Genomic DNA, 17,500 nt, shown 5'->3' with positions numbered 1-17,500 from the left:
TTGTGAACCAACACAGAGAAGATGAAAATTTACAATATGGAAGGCATAGGTGGAAGATACAATTAGAAGATGTCTTTAATTTTAATAATGCACATGAAATAGTATTCAATAATAATGCAAGTGAAATAAATATCACACAATTTTAGCTGACATTTCAACATTTATTAAAACTATATCTTGAATGTCAAAAAAGATTGTTAGGAAATAACCAAAATGTGACGCTAAGTAATTTATCCAAAGTAGTACTTTAAAATGTAATTGAAAGAGATACAAATGCTTGGTAAATGTTGAGGACTGGAGGAAGTTAACATTAGTAGACTCTGTTCTGCCCATGGGAAAAAAAATGTGTGCTACCATAAGCACTAAATGGTATGATGCATTTAAAACTCTTTCTCAGGAAAGAGTATGTGAATGTTTGAAGTAACAGGCAAATAACATAGACCTAGAGTCTATCATACAGAGTGAAGTAAGTCAGAAAGAGAAAAACAAATACCGTATGCTAACACATATATAGGGAATCAAAAAAAAAAAAAAGGTTCTGATGAACCTAGGGGTAGGATAGGAATAAAGACGCAGACCAGACGTAGAGAATGGACTTGTGGACACGGGGAGGGGGAAGGTTAAGCTGGGACGAAGTGAGAGAGTGGCATGGACGTATATACACTGCCAAGTGTAAAATAGATAGCTAGTGGGAAGCAGCCACATAGCACAGGGAGATCAGCTCAGCGCTTTGTGACCACCTAGAGGGGTGGGATAGGGAGGGTGGAAGGGAGATGCAAGAGGGAGGAGATATGGGGATATATGTATATGTATAGCTGATTCACTTTGTTACAAAGCAGAAACTAACACACCATTGTAAAGCAATTATACTCCAATAAAGATGTTAAAAAAAAAATATCCAAAATGAAGTGTCCTCCGACAACTTTGTGAGTCAATGTTACTTCCATGAAAGGTAGCCATTACTCCAAGGGATGTGATTTCAGGCAGATTTAAAAGCAAGATTTTACTTAAACTCTACTTTCCTCTAATTACTGGCAATAGGGTAGTGAGTGAAAAGTGAAAAAAAAACTCTTGGCAAGACTTTATACTATATGTTTAGCTAGGCAAGAATGGGGAGCCCAGAATAATTTTCTGAAATAGATGAGTGTTTCACAGTGAAACATCTAGTTATCTTAATCAGTACCCAGTATTTGTGCTAAACTGCCTTCACCACTATATAAGATCCTAACAGAGAAGAAAGTTCAGTATTAGAAATTTAGCTGTTGGAACCAGAATTAGAGTTATGTCAAGTAATCTAGCACATACAGTGAATTTCTGTGTATACCAAATATAAATAATAGACATCTTAACAGCAGTATTAAAATACTGATTCTGTAGTACCTTCAAATCTCAATATTTCATGTTTATTTCACGAGGAATTGTATTACCTACGATTATATAATACTAGTAATGAGGGAAACAAAGGTATAAATGAAAATTTATGGTATGTAATCTGCCCCATCCCAGTAGTTTACACACACCTCCAGACAGTGATACTGGCAAACAGGTTTTACTTTTGAAAAACAAAAACTAAAGTCAGGCATGTTCAAAATACACAATCACACCACAAAGGAAAAGGCCCAACTCATAGAGTTTGGGCTGGATTGTAAAATATGAAATCTTTTTGGAGGAAAATTTGGCAGTATCCATCAAAATTTAAAACCCAGTGATTCCAATACTCAGATTATATTCTGCAGAAATATTTTCATCTGCTTTTCATTGCCTTCTGATTTTATTATTCACTCCCTGACTGCTTCTCCTTCTTACTTTCCTTTGCTGAGTTTTCTGTCTTCAGAACTATACAGTCAACCCTTGGGCAATATAGGCATTAGGGGTGCTGACCCTCCACACAGTTGAAAATCTGCCTGTGTTTCATAGTCAGCCCTGTACTTCTGGTGTTCTTCTGCATCAGCAGTTTTGCATCTGTGGATTAAACCAACCGCAAACCATGAAGTATTTACTGTCGAAAAAAATTTGCATATAAGTGGATCCTTGCCTTTCAAACCCATGTTGTTCAAGGGTCAGCTGTAAGTAGATACTATCAGAATATCCCGGGACCCAGTTCTAGGCCCTACTCACCTCTCTATCTAGAAACTCACTGAAGAGGTAATCTCGTTGAGTAGCACAGGTTTAAATGCCATCTGAACGCCTCCTTCCAAATCTGTGTCTTTGTCTCCAATGCCTATGCTGAGCATCATATTCCAATCTCAGAATGCCTACTTAGTATTTCCACTTGCATGTCTGTCTTAGTCTGCTTGGGCAGCCAGAACAAAACACCATAGACTGGGTGGCTTAAACAACAGAAACTTATTTTCTCACAGTTCTGGAAGTTAGGAAGTCCAAGATTAAGATGCTGGCTAATTAGGTTCCTGGTGAGAATTTCTTAGTTTCCAGATGGATGTCTTCTTGCTATGTACTCACATGACTTCTTGGTCCTGATACAAAGAGAGAGTGAGCAAACTCTCTGGTGTTTCTCATAAGGGCACTAATTCCATCATGAGGACCCCATCCTCATGACCCCTTCTCACCCTAATTACCTCCCAAAGACCCTGTCTCCAAATACCATTATATTGGGGGTTAGCAATTCAACATATGTGCCCCTGAATTTTGGGGGTCACAGTTTAGTCCATAGCAACATCTAAATATTTTAAACACAACTTGTTCAAAAATCAAACTATTGATTTTTACTCATTCTTACCACAACCTAAATATAGTAACTTTTAAAATTCTCTTCATGCCAGTAAACTATATAATTATTCATTTAATTTTTAAAGAACTTAGGGTCAACTTTGAGACCTTGCTTTTCTCCCTTCTCCCCACAATCAGTGCCACTGTTGAGTCTACTGGCTTCGTGGCTTTATTGTCTATATATATCTTTCATTCAGTCACTTCTCACCTCCACCATAATTACCTTTGATCCAGCCACTGTTATCTTAGTCTCCAAACTGGTCTTTAAAAGACTGCTTCTACTGTTATCTCCCTCCCTCAACAATTTATTGCACAATACCCAGACGTAAACCCTCGAATATCACTGTCAACGTATTTCCATAGCTTAAAGCCAGTATCTGGTATAGACCCTCAATTTTCTTTCTCATTATACCCAGTTTATCCCTGCCACAGGGACTTCGCACTCACCCAGCTTCCCCCTTTACTTCATGTAGATCTTGGTTTAAATATTCTTGCTTCAGAGCTATGTTCTCTAACTATTCTATTAATACCACTTCCTTCTCCAGAAGAATTATTTTTACCCATTATACATTTAATTTTATTTAAATCAGACCTGCTTCAACTTACATGATACTGCATTATATTATCTGTCTTCCAAAATAAAATGCAAGCCCCACGAGGGAAGCCCTACAAAAGTACCTGGTCTGGTAAATGAATACATGAATGAATGAAAGAATGGATATAAATTCACCTAAACATACACATGCATATAAAAGGAGTTGAACAATTTGTATAATGATATGTTAAGAGTGGTTACATTTAGGGAGGAAAGTGAGACATACTTGTGAATTACGTGACTTTTTATAGTAATCATGCATATAACTTGACCCATAAATGTAATAATCACTAACTAATCATGCTGTTTGTGTTAGTATTCAGTACTAAAACAGTGTTCTCCCATTAAAATGATTGTGGGAATAAAAAGAACACAATTTGAGTGTCAGCCTACCAAAAAAAAAAATGGTTTTAAATTTAAGACAGAATAATTTGGACAAATACTAGTTATTTTTTCACCTCAAGATTCAATACTATCTCACTGTGTATAATGTCCCTGATTCCCTATGGTGTCTACAATTAAAATAAACCTCCCAAGATAACTAAAATAGGGGAAGAGGGCCTGTAAAGATTTGTCTTAATTGGCTCTGAGATTCAGTTTTGTTATCTAAAGAGAACAGGGAAGAATCAGTATTAACACCTGGACTGGTGTCTATGCAAAGTCCAGAGGTCCTAAAGTAACAGCTAAACTGCCTAATCTTAAAACCCTCCAAGGTTTAATTCAGTAGCTCTCTTCAGAAGGGCATTGCTAATTCTTCCTGAATTGCTGCTGCTGCTGACTGCACTGCCTTAATTTGAACAGTATTCAAAATTCCATTCTCTCTAATGGAGTTAATTGCATTATGAAAGTCGCTTAGAGTGGAAACTTATTTCCTCTCCTGGGGTATCTCTCTACAGAGTCCTTTTTTTCCCTTTCAACTTGACACATGTGCACATTTATACAACATAATGTCACAAATGCAGCGTGCCCTGTTTAAACCAAGTTTCAAAGAATCTTTTTTAAAATATTTATATACACACCAAAGCATGTTAGCTCTCCAAAGTGCCTGCGATTTTATATATGCTCAGGCCATCTGATCTAATAGACTCTTAAGTCCTTGGAACATTAACAAATCTCTGAGCTTTTAAATAGGCTGTGACCTCTTCATTTAGAAGGCTACTTCAATAAAGCAAAGGCTCACTTAGGTTAATGATGGATCATGGAGCTGTTTGATTTGCAGTGAGTTAAGTTGCCTATTATCCCCTAATGATCATGTGGGTCATGTTATCACTTCCAAATAATGAGTCAAGCCCCTTCCCTTGTTCCTGTAGATTTCCAAGTCATTACAGGAAATCTTAGTGTATAAGTCCATGAAGCTTTATGCCTGATAACTGTAGATGAATTATTATTTTGGCCGAGCATATGAAATTTCAGCTAAGGGTCCATTTCCTCATGAGAATATCAGCAGCTTATTCAAAGTTCATCTGAGCATCTTGAACAGAAAGGCAGATGTTCTCTCCATCTTCCCCCACCCCGTCAGTTAAGCATCCTTAAAATTATATTCACATTTTCCATCTACTTTTGCTCCCTGATGCATATATACACAAGCATGCCCACAGACAGAGAGAGACAGGTAGACAGTGAATCAACCCATACATTTTAAAAATGCTACCTTAATTATAAATGTCATATCAAGGGACCAAAAATCTGTTTTATGATGCCAACATGGTGATTGCTTCCTTTTCATGTCTATTTTCTGCTAATTCTGTACAGTCTTTTAAGAGGCACATGTTCATGCTAAGAAATCTTTAAAATTAAGGAAAACTCACTGCAAAATATATTTTAAATGCTTTTCAAAGCATTTCTGTAATGCCCTCACATTTCATGTTTATCACTCGTGGTGTGTGCATGTGTGCACACACACAAATGTTCAAAGCAACTTCTTCAGTAAGATCTCTAAAGCTAGCTAGATGTTTCTGATAGAAGGCAGTAAACCCTTTTGGCATTAATCCTTCCTAAAAATGAAATACTTCTACACTATAGAGAAAGCTATATAAAATATGAATGACAGGAAAAAAAACAACTTCATTTATTCTTGCTCTGTGATTTATGGTGTGGAGACAACAACCATGGAGGAGGTGAAAAACGGTGAATTCTTCTGTGTTTGATGCTAATTTTACAGCACTATGGAAAAAGAGAACATTGTGCCATTCTCTGGATCTCTAAGTGAATTTGTTTAAAGATGGCCCATTAGTTCATGTCACCATGGAGAACTAGTACCTTATGAATGTTTTTACAAATAGACTTGGGAAAAATTCCCCAGTATTGTGGATTCACAGAGAGCTACCCTAAAAAATTATTACATTTTGCTTTCCAATTACAAAGCTATGATTAATAACTTTAATGCAGTGCCAAGATATTTTCATTAATGGTTACTTAACCAATTTTTGTAAATACATTGACTCTTCCATTCTTTAATGCCAAGGAAAGTTTCAAGCTCCATAAAAGTAAGAAAAAGTAATTTTAGGCTGAAATGGTAGAGCCAAATTCTCTTATCAAAAACCAAAACCCAAAAATGTACCTATCATTCTTTGACAGAAATTAAAGTAAAAATATGACAAAATGTATGAAGACATTTCCTAACTTTTTCTTGGGCTTATAACACGTCAAAATGCATTTAACTACATCAGTTCAAAATGTTTAAACTGTATCAGGAGATTTTTAGCATGACCGAAATCAGCTTGAATATTTTTGATGACCAATTACAAAAGTATCAAGACCTCTCATAGTCTCTAGTCCCCATCCTTTATTTCTCAAAATATTTTCAACTTTATCTCGTGTCCCATATTAAAAAAATCTAGGTGGTTTAGCATTTCTAATTTTATTATGGAATTTCATCTCTATGTCTGGGTGACCACTCGGCTTATAACTTAACATTCTAGAGCTGTCTTGCCTTATTCCTGATTTACCATGTACCCTTGACCTGTAAAGTTAGTGGATCATTAGTTAATACTTGATTCCAGGTTATTTACTTGACCTTAGTTCTGGTTCCTGACTACTCTCAGCCTCCATAATGGTCAATGACATTTCAGCACTCCCTTGTGAAAAACTCATGGGCCATGTCTTTCATGGACAGCCTGATACTGGCTTACACAGCCCTCCTCTTGAGCTCTACAGCCTAGCTCCATCCATGTTAACAAAGTCATAGAATGTTCATTTTCCCCTTACGTTGCATCAGCTTGTTTTTAGCTATGTACATATAGTAATTTTAGCCATCTGCCATTTAAAATACTTTTGACATTAGTTATTTAACACTGTCCATCTCAGGTGACATGTTTATATTTTAAAAGAGGCCATCTGGAGGTGACGTTTAATCCAAGTCATGAATAACAAAGTTTGGGATTCCATGACAGTTCCATGGATGCTATTTTGAGGATTTTTTTTTTCTTTTCAAATATAACATGTTAGATGTTTTCATCAGTTGTCATCTGATGTATTTTGTCACTTAGGTGGTAATTGCTACGTTTCTTGTTTAAGTATATTTCATAATATAAGTGTAATGAATGCTCATGGTGAAGAAAATCAGTTATTGCTGAATGTGTTAAACTGAAATTTTCATCTCCCTTCTTACTCACCTATTTTCCCACTTCCCAGAGATAACTACTCATACCAGCAGTTTCCTATGTATTCTTCCAGAAACTTTCTGCCGCCTCATAAATGTTTGGATATATAGAAGACTATTCTCTTTCTTCAATTTACTTGATGATGATTTGACCCAGTTAATTGCTCTCTCCTTAACACAGTTTTTTAAACTTGAGTTCCCAGATGCCCACACACCTATGGTTTTCCCTTTTACCTCACTAGCAATCCCTTCTCAGTTTTATTTGCTGGTTTCTTCTTTTTCGCCTTAATATTGAAGCAGCTTTGGTTTTCTCCTGTCTGTCTACACCCACACATCCAAGTGATCTCATCCAAGTTCATAGTTTTAAACACCATATGTTGACAGCTCCCAAATATATATCTCCAGCGCAGATCTCCCAAAATCTAATCTCCTATACCCAACTGCTTTCTTGGCACATAATACACTTGTATACCTAATAGACATCTCAAATTCATGTGTCCAGAGTGAACTTTCGGTTGTCACTCACAAATATATTCTCTCCTCAGATTTTACCATGTCTATTCATAAACTCCATCCTTTTAGTTACTCAGACTAAAATTTCTCAAACTCTCTTACATCCTCTATTTCTCTCTCATTGCATATTTAATCTGATAGGAAATCCTGTTGGCTATACTTCCAAAGTATGTGTAGAATCTTCCCAATTTTCAGGAGTTTCACTGTCCTCACCATGATTCTAGTAGTAATAGTTGCCTATATGAATTACTGCATTAGCCTCCTAACTTGTTTCCTTCTAGCCCTCCAAAGATAAGCCTCAACAGCAAGGGTCATCCTTTGAAAAATGTCAGCTCATGTTACCCCTCTGTTCAAAACCAACTGATGGCTTCCCATTTACCACAGAGGAAATGCCAAGGGTCTGTTATGATCTGTGCCCCCTCATCTTATTTCTGGTCTATTCTCCCTACATTCTTCCCATTGCTCATTCTGTTCGCACAATTCTTCTTGCTTTTCCTGGAAGTTACAAGGCTTATTCCCACCTTTGCTAGCCATTCCCCCTGCTGGAATTCTGTTAACCAGATATCTACTTGCCTAGCTGCCTGCAGGTGTCTTTGTTCAAGCCCCCTCTCCCCCTTCTCTATGAGATCTATTCTTACTACTCTGTTTAATAGTGCAAAATGCACAAAACCCTCAGGCGATACAATCACCTTTATCCTTTTCTACATTTTTCCGTATTGTGTTTATGATTTCCACGTCTCCTTCCTGGAATATAGACACTTAGAGACCAGGGGTCTTTACATCTTGTGCATTGATCTGTCTCAGGAAATAAGAACAGCATCTGGCAGACTAGCACACAGTAAGCAGTTGATATATATTTGTACATAAATTTTGTGTATATAAATAAATGAATGACCAAAGTACTCCAGATTTCTTATATGACTTTCGTGTTTCATAAGCATACATGAGCATGTATTAGCAAGAGCACACACAGTCATTTTTTTAAAGGAGAAAGAAGAAATGCAAATCATTTTGTATGTTTGTTTATAAAAAAAGAGAAACGTGGTTGAATTTTAGGACCATGAAACAAAACATCTACAGTCTTAGTTTGTTCTGGTTTGTTGGTGTGTGATTGTAATTTTGTGGTTTTAATTGCACTTGATGAATTGAAATCCAAGTTTTCACTGGACTGCTTCTAAGGTTCCTTCCCAGTGATGGTGGAGCATCAACAAGGTAAAAATGACCTCTGCCTGATGCTCTTTTTACATCTAATATTCATGTACTTTATCCTTTATACTCTTACGTGTTCAGCTATTTACAAACCAAGATATGTGTGTGTGTGCATGTATATGAGCACATATATGCAAACAAGTGTCTACTTATGTGTCTGTTTGTTACTAAGTTGACTTACAGCAGATCAAAATATGTAAGTTCCCGGAGTATGTCATTTCAAGTGTAAATTATTCATAGAAACATACATATATACTCATGCACACCCAGACAAAGAGAGCAATGGTGAGAGAGGGAAAGGGAGAGACAGAAAATTTAGATGATGTTTGTGAAGTATAAGAATTATAGCCATTTATATGATTATAAGTATTTTCTGTTTACAAATATTTAATACAATATTTAACCCTTTATTTTTTTGTCACACAAAGAATCTATGATACACCAAGAAAACAAGAGAAATAGTAAATAAACTACTGAATATATTTAGTAAACAACATTATATTAACATAAAACAACAACAGTGAAAGTGAACTTTTAGCTTAAATTGCAGACTTACATAAAAGGCTAAAATATGTATTTTATGAAATGTCTATTATCTTTGGGTAAATGCCCTTCTTTCTGGCTGTCCTAGTCCACTTGGGCTGCTATAAAAAAATACCATAAACTGGGTATTTATTTCTAATAGTTTTAGAGGCTAGAAAGTCCAATATCAAGGCACTGGCAGATTCTGTCTGGTGAAGACTGTGCTTCCTGATTCATAGGCCTTGGTCTTCTTGCTGTCCTCACACGGTGGAAGGGGTGAGAGGGCTCTCTGGGGTCTCTCTTATCAGGGCACTAATCCCATTCATAAGGGTTCCACCCTCATGACCTAATCACCTGCCAAAGGCACCACCTCCCAATGTAGGGCCATTGAGGCAGCGGGTCATGACAAGATACTCAAGCAAAGGTCTGCAAGAAGCTGCTGCCTCAACTGAGCAACTGCATCTATGGATCTGCAGCCAAGAAAATAAGGCTGGGTGGCAAGGCCCTCTCGGCTGCTTGTAGAGTCAGGAGCACACACGCATTCAAACACGGGCTGAGCCCTATTGAGGTGGCCATGACAGCAAGGTGGCTCTTCATTCTGAGGGTGGGCTGCACCCAGCACTCAGGGACTGCTTTGCTTGGCCACAATCCCAGGTCTCCAGCAGCACAACTAGCTGCATTTTCCTCCTTTTTCCATTCTTGATAAGCATAAAAAGGTTGGTTTAAGTCTCTATGAAAGAAATCTACTTATTTCTAACCCTCTGCCTATCTGAACACTGCAGGCATATCCTATGTCAGCAAAATCTCTTCTCCAGGATCACATTCAGGTCTGAGTCTGCCTCTCCTACATGGGCTGCTCAGCACAGACCCCACTGCCTTCACTTTGTTTCATGTTTCTTTGGTGGACAGGTCAGTTTCTTTTTGGTTGTACTGTAATTTCTAACCAAAGCTAAGAGTCTAGTGTACCTCAAGGTCATCCTATAAGCACCTGAAATATTCTTTCACTGCTCAGTTTTTAGTCAAACATGAAAATAGTACATACTGCACCTATTTTAAAAAGTGTTAATTTTTGCTTTTCTGCCCCATTTCTACCTGGAAACAAAAGAGAAATGCTAGCTTTAGAATATTTTTTGAAGCTATGCATTGATGCTGCTTTTTGCTTGGTTTTGGGTGTCTCAGTGTGTCCCTGGGAGAGCCCCTCATGGGGAGACAAGGGAAAAGTAGAGAATGGGTGACCTCCCATTCTCACAACAAGCCACTTCCAGACTGCTTTGAAATAGCATCCCAAAGAACCTTGCACAGAGAGGCTCATTTAGACCTTGTAGAGATGTTAACTTTGAACTGCCTTTCCTACAGCCCTCCTGGGATGGCGCCCGCAAGCCCTGTGCTGCCCTGCTGCACCACTCCACTTGCATTCTAAGTCCTGGATCATTTTAAGAATTAATTCACAGATGCAGTGTTAGTTTTCTAGGGCTGCCCTAACAAAGTACCACAAACAGGAGGCTTCCAACAATAGGAATGTACTTCTGGAGGCCAGAAGTCCAGGATCTAGGTGTAGGCAGGCTCTGCTCCTTCTGGAGACTCTAGGAGAGGATCATTCCTGCCACTTGTAGCTGCTGGTACCTCCAGGTATCCCTGAGCTTGTGGCCACATCACCCCAATCTCTGCCTCCATTGTCATGTGACCATCTTCCTGTGTTTCTGTGTTTGACATCTCCCTCTCCTTTCTCTTATAAGGATCCATCCTAATCCAAGGTCATCTCATCTTGAGATCCTTACCTTGATGACATCTACAAAGACCCCATTTCCAGATAAGGTCACATTCTGAGGTTCCCAGTGAGCATGAATTTTGGGTCACCTAGGGATGCCCAGCCTTGTGGTAGCTGACCCATTCCAAAAAGACATGGAAAGTAGCACTTTTAGAAAGTAATGTTCATAAGGGTCTTTCAATTCTTTTCTTTTTTTCAATTTGGTAAATTATATTCCTAGTCAAAAAAATAATAAAATAAAATAAGGCTGGGTGGGTCTGAGTCTGCTGTGGATCAGTGTGGCCAGCCTTCTGGAATAAGAGCTAATAGAAGAGTATAGCAGAGTGAGGCCCAGCTGAGACCACTTGCCCGCCTCTGGGACTGTCCATCAAAGGTTTGCCCCCAATGGTCTTGGAGAATATCGGTTGTTCCTTTACTCCTGTCTTTCAAATGATGCTTCTGGTCAGTGCTCCTCAGCAACCATCTGGAAACATATTCCATATTTCATATTTATGAAACATATTCCCAGCTTCACCAGGCTGATAGAGCACGGTGCAGCAGGTCTATTCCTCATCACCTGGGCATCCGAACACATCTCTTTGAACTATGTTTAACTTTCACAAAAAGGAAATAGCAAAATTAGGTTTCCACCGAACACGATAATCCGTTAGCTGCACATCTAAGTGCAATTTCTATGTCAACTATATTTAATGTTTAATAGCTCATATTTAATCAGCCTGTTTTTCCACTGTGGTCTAGTATACATCAAACAATAATGGAAAGCAATATGTAGTAAATGTTCAACACTACAGTTTGTCCAGAATGTACATGAAAAATATGATGTGATCTTTCATTTCTCTCTTCATCATAATGAACATATTTTTACATGACTAAAATGTCAACAACCTATTGGTATTCTCACATTCTTCTATAATACAAAATATTTATCTGACATATGACAGCATTCTGAAAGGCCTAATAATATCCTTGAAATTCTGAAATTTTATTCTCATGTATTTGGGTTTATTTTATATGAATCTGATGTCCCAAGATCATATTCTTTTTTCATTTCACTTTTATTTAGTAAATATTTGTTTAGCTATCTACTGTATGTCAGACCCTGTTCTAAGTACTGTGTATACAGCAGTGAAAACAACAAAGTCCCTATCTACATGGGACTTTATATATTATTCTTCTTTAGCCTCTAATCCATATATCCTATTAAATGATAACTCCATTGGAGCTGAAGAAGTTCAGATAAGGAATTTAAGAATATTAGTGTGGTAGTTCTGGCTTTGTCACAATCTTGAAGTTCCTACAGAAGCAGTGTGAATAGTGATAGTAACCATTGTGGGGGTAACTTCATCAGTTACATGGTTACCCTTATTTTCCAGAACTCCCTACAGTAGAATTATGGCAGTTTTGTAACAAAAAAAAAAACAAGTTTCTTTACTATGTCTTTGAATAATCTCCTAAACCAAAAATAAATTCCCACAATTGTTTTTTTTTAAGTTCACATAGCTCTCTTTTTTAAAAAAACATTTTAAATTGATATAAAATTGAAATATAACTGAAATATAACATTGTATTAGTTTTATGTGTACAACATGGTATGATATATGTATATACTGTGAAATTATTACCACAAAAAGTTTAGCTAACATCCATCACCACACAGCTACAAATTCTCTTTTCTTTGTGATAAGAACTTTTAAGATCTACTCTCTCAGCAACTTTTAAATATACACTATAATGTTGTTAACTATAGTCACCATGCTGTAAATTACATTCCATAACTTATTTATCTTATAACTTGAGGTTTGTACCTTTTGACGACCTTCTGCTATTCCCCTACCCTTCACTTCCTACTCTCTGCCCTTGGCAACCACCAATCTGTTCTCTGTTTCCATGAGTTTGATTTTTTTTAGATACCGCACATAGGTGAGATCATATGGTATTTGTCTTTCTCTGACTTATTTCACTTAGCATAATGCCTTCAAGATCTATCCATGTTGCTGCAAATTGCAGGATTCCCTTCTTTTTATGGCTGAATAATATTCTATTACATACCCATCACATCTTCTTTATCCATACATCCATTGATGGGCACTTAAGTTGTTTTCATGTTTTGGCTATTGTAAATAATGCTGAAATGAACATGTGGGTACAGATATCATTTGTAGATAATTTTTTTGTTTCCTTTGTATAAATACTCAGAAGTAGAATTTCTGGTCATATGGTAGTTCTATTTTTAATTTTTTGAGGAACCTCCTACTATTTTCCATAGTGGCTGCATCAATTCACCTTTCCACCAACAGTGCACAAGGATTCCCTTTTCTCCACATCCTTGCCAACATTTGTTTTCTTGTCTTTTTGATAAGTCATTTTAATGTGTTAGGAGATCTATCATTGTGCTTTTGACTTGCATTTTCCTGATGATTACTGCTGTTGAGTACCATTTCATGTACCTCTTGGTCATTTGTATGGTCCAAGTGCAGTGGTGTTTACAATTAATTGATCACAGCCAGTCCCATAGCTCTCTGTCACTCAGAGGAAAATATTCATTTGAATCAGATTGTCTCCATTCTATAGGGAGAGACTGAATGTCCCATGGGGACAATCACTTACTTATAGGAGAAGTTGATTGCTGAGCCTTTCCTCTCCAACCCTTCTTCCATGACCATGTCAACTAGCAATTGTGGAACCATGAGCTGATTTGGAAGTGAACTGATGAGCCATTGCATTGAGACAGCTGCCCTGGAGATGTGCCCAGATCCACAGTTGTGTTTGTATGAGTGAAAAATAAATAAATACAGTAAAGGAAGGTGGGACTAATGGTTTGTTAGTGAAAGATGCTATATAGTAAGTACACATACAGTCCCATTGCCAGGAATACGTCACTAGTGAAATAATGCTGTTGAAAATTGTTAGATTCACAGAGAGATAATGACAACTAATGAATGATCACGGAATAAACTCATTTCCTTATTAGTAAGATTGTTCTCCTTGATCTAGCTCTGAATCAAAGAACAAATTAATTTTAGTTATATTTTTACTCCTAACACCAAAATAATATTTGAATAGCATTTAATTCCTCAACTAAATAGTATGATACATTTGAAATATTAACATATTTTATAATGCTGCTTCCCATCTGTAATCATTCTTTTAGGACATTCTAGTTTTCAATAATTTATAAATCTGTGAATAATTAGATTGTTTTTCATTTCCAGAATATTTTTCCCATTCAAGAATTAGAAGATATAACAGGCATAAGAATTTTGGTCCTGAAAAAGCAAAAATTAAGTATGTTATGTGTGAATAGAGTATGGTCAGGAATATAGGAATAGTAATAATATGATAACTAGATTCCCTGCCTTTGGCAACCACCAGTCTGTTCTCTGTTTCTATGAGTTTGATTTTTTTTTAGATACCACACGTAGATGGTATTTGACGTTTTCCTCCAAAAGAGTTGTACATTTTTACAGAGGACTAACAGATTCTTGCAGAAGAAATCTTCAAAATCCATTCTCATTGCAGTATTTTGCTAAATAGAAATGCAAATTTTATAACAAGATTGTGCAACTCTCTATTTTATGAACACATTCAATGCTTTTCATTTGCTGAAATGCTAAGCTTATATTCCATAGTGACTTTCTATCCTCCCTCCCTCCTTTCCTTCTTTCTTCTAGATTTTTCTATAAAATATAGTATTCTAAGCCCTTCAGAATTGGGATTCATTTTTCCTAATAAATTTTCCTACTCTTATAAAACTATTATCTTAGTTAAATTTGGTTCCTTAAGACATCTCTCCACACAGTGTACAATAATATCTTTCAAGGAGTGTGGTACCTTAATCTCTTATTTAAATGCCCATCTAATTTTAAAATTTTCCGTGAAAGCATTTGATCCCATTTATCTCCATTCTTTCAACATACTTCTTATTTGTAATCTACTGTAGAGTTTTACCAACATAATAATACACTGTTTTAATTTTTCTTATATAATCAGTCATTATTTATTGAGCACCTACTATTTTCCAGTCACTCATTCTACACTGTAAATAAAATGATGAACAAAATGGACACATTCCATCTGCCATAACTTCCTTCCATGCCCTAGTATATGTTGAATACCTCATTCTTTGTAAAAGTACTATATAAAATATTATCACTTAGTATTCTTGCTAGTAAAATCTGATAGTGTATAGTTGAAAATGATTGCAGTTTCTTACAACATCCCTAAAATATCAATAATAAAATTAATTGGCTTCCAGGGTATTTAATCTAACAAGTGTGTGATTTCTACAAAATGAGTATAACCTCCTTTATTCCGGGCCATGTTGAACTTTTTATTAGCTTTGTATTGAAAGGGAATAAGATTTGAAAAGGGAGTTTTTAAACTACACCTGTTTTAAAATTGCGGTGAAAGAATACATTGTTTTTATGTTAAATATTCTCATTGCAATTAACATACTTAATTACTACATACCTAGCAGAGCTCTTCTTGGAAACATTTTTGTTAGTGTTGAGGTCAAATTAATTATGCACTTGAATTTTCTCTGTAAATATGCTGTCATTTTTTGTTGTCTTCCCTGTAATTATTATAAATCATTCAATTATTTTATGTTCCCATTGTGCTCTGAAAATGCCACTCTGGCTTTCAAACATAGAGGACCTGAAAAAAAGCCATTTATTTCTCTTTCCTGCTTCCCTAACTGGCTTAGTAGAAATGGTACTAATGTTGACCACCCATCTATTCCAAAACATAAGGTTTAACAAATGAATGAAGAATTTTACAATTAAAGATGCAGTAGATGCAACAAAAATACTTTGTGTTCAGTAGTTGAAGGTCAAGGATTATTAACTAAAGCATCTGATAGTCATGCTGTCCAGCATATCTCATGGGAAACAGTGAATGCAGAATTCATAGAGGGTCACGTCCTTTTGTTCAAAACAAAATTAAAAGAGGATGGTTGTGTGTCTTATATGGAGTAGTTGGGTTTAGTGAAATTTTATTTCTTGATGGCTTTACTTGATTTATGAAAATAACCGTGCCTTACAGCATTGACTGCTTACTTGGTCAATGAAACAGTGATTTTCACAAAAGTGACAATGGAATTTTAGTATGCCATAACACATCTCGATTTAATAAAATGACAATTGAAAATTATACATTATGGGGACTTCCCTGGTGGTCCAGTGGTTAAGAATCTGTGCTTCCACTGCAGGGGGCACGGGTTCAATCCCTGGTTGGGGAACTAAGATCCCCCATGCCGCGCAGTCCAGCCAAAAACAAACAAACAAAAAAGAAAATTATACATTATGACTATAAAAATAAACTACTTGGCAATTATATATTCAGGAAGGAATAAATTATTCCCACAGACAGTATTTCAAATAAAAGTTTTGAATAAATTAAATCAGGCACACTGTGATCTACTGTTCTTGTGCTTTCTGAAATAATATTTCCACATATGTACCAACTGTGACTTTGCAAGTTCTCAATAAAGTAAAAATATTTTGTTATGCAATTTGTAACAAAGTATTTGATGATCACTTCTTTGACAATAAGAGGGTTTATCTCTGTTAATAGTAGTACGACTTTCACAACACCAATTTTGCATAGTTTGCATTTTAAACCTATTCTATGATTTCACAAAATATGTGGCATACAGGGCATTTTTACTGAGTCTTCACTTTGTGGCAAGGACTGTGCTCTGGTCTGAAGAGACTAGGATGAATGCAGTTTTATCTTTGCTTTCTTTGCACTGCTTTCCAATCAGTGTGCTGCCAGTCTAGTGCATTGCGACAATGTCAGGGAAATAAAACATATTCTGGATCTTATTACATTGGTTATATTCACGACATTCCTTGGTTTTGTGAGGCATTACATCTAGATTCTAACTAAAGTTACAAACACAATCCAAACCACCAGATAACTAGTTGGGAATCATTAAAAAGTAGCTCATCCAGACTAGAAAAAAAATGAGTCACGTAAAACCTAAATGAATTACTGGATGTAGAAAGAATTCATGGGAGACAATTTTCAAGAGTAAACTTTGGATTTTGAAAATAAAGTATTTGCTGTTTAAAAAAAGCTGATGATCTTGAAAATTTAAAAAAAACAAACCAAAACCATGAGTTCTACTAAAGATGCTTATCAAACGTGAAGGGATAATTATCATAGATTTAATTAGGGCATTCTTGCCCTCTGTAGACTCAGACCCCAAATCATATTTGTATAAAAAATATTTGTTAGTAGTTGAGATGTTTGCTCCTTCTCATTCCCCACAATTTTCCCTGGGTCTCCTGCAAAGCCATATACTTGTTAAGTGTCGAAATGAATGACAGAAAAAAGGAAAGAAAAGGTGTTACTGTTTTTAATTATCTTCTTATAACAAATAAATTTATACTATTTTGTTATTGTATTTTACACTATTATTTTTTTAACACTTCCTCATCCTTATGTATCTGTTTGTGTTTTCCTTCATGAGTGTCTCCCATTGAGACTTTGGTAACAAATCACACATTGCTTTGCTTGTCTCACCCTATACACTCTTTCCTAGAAAAATCACCAGTCTAAT

At 36.1% G+C, this 17,500-nt stretch overlaps 1 long non-coding RNA gene across 1 annotated transcript in view; it reads left to right on the top strand.

Moving 5' to 3' along the window:
- LOC309623725 overlaps positions 1–17,500 on the top strand; it is a 327,034-nt gene that overhangs the window by 13,333 nt on the left and 296,201 nt on the right. The window lies entirely within an intron of this gene.

Source organism: Balaenoptera borealis, assembly GCF_965194805.1.
Source record: "Balaenoptera borealis genome assembly, chromosome: 2".
Lineage (NCBI taxonomy): Eukaryota > Metazoa > Chordata > Mammalia > Artiodactyla > Balaenopteridae > Balaenoptera > Balaenoptera borealis.
This window is presented reverse-complemented; position numbering and strand designations above follow the sequence as displayed.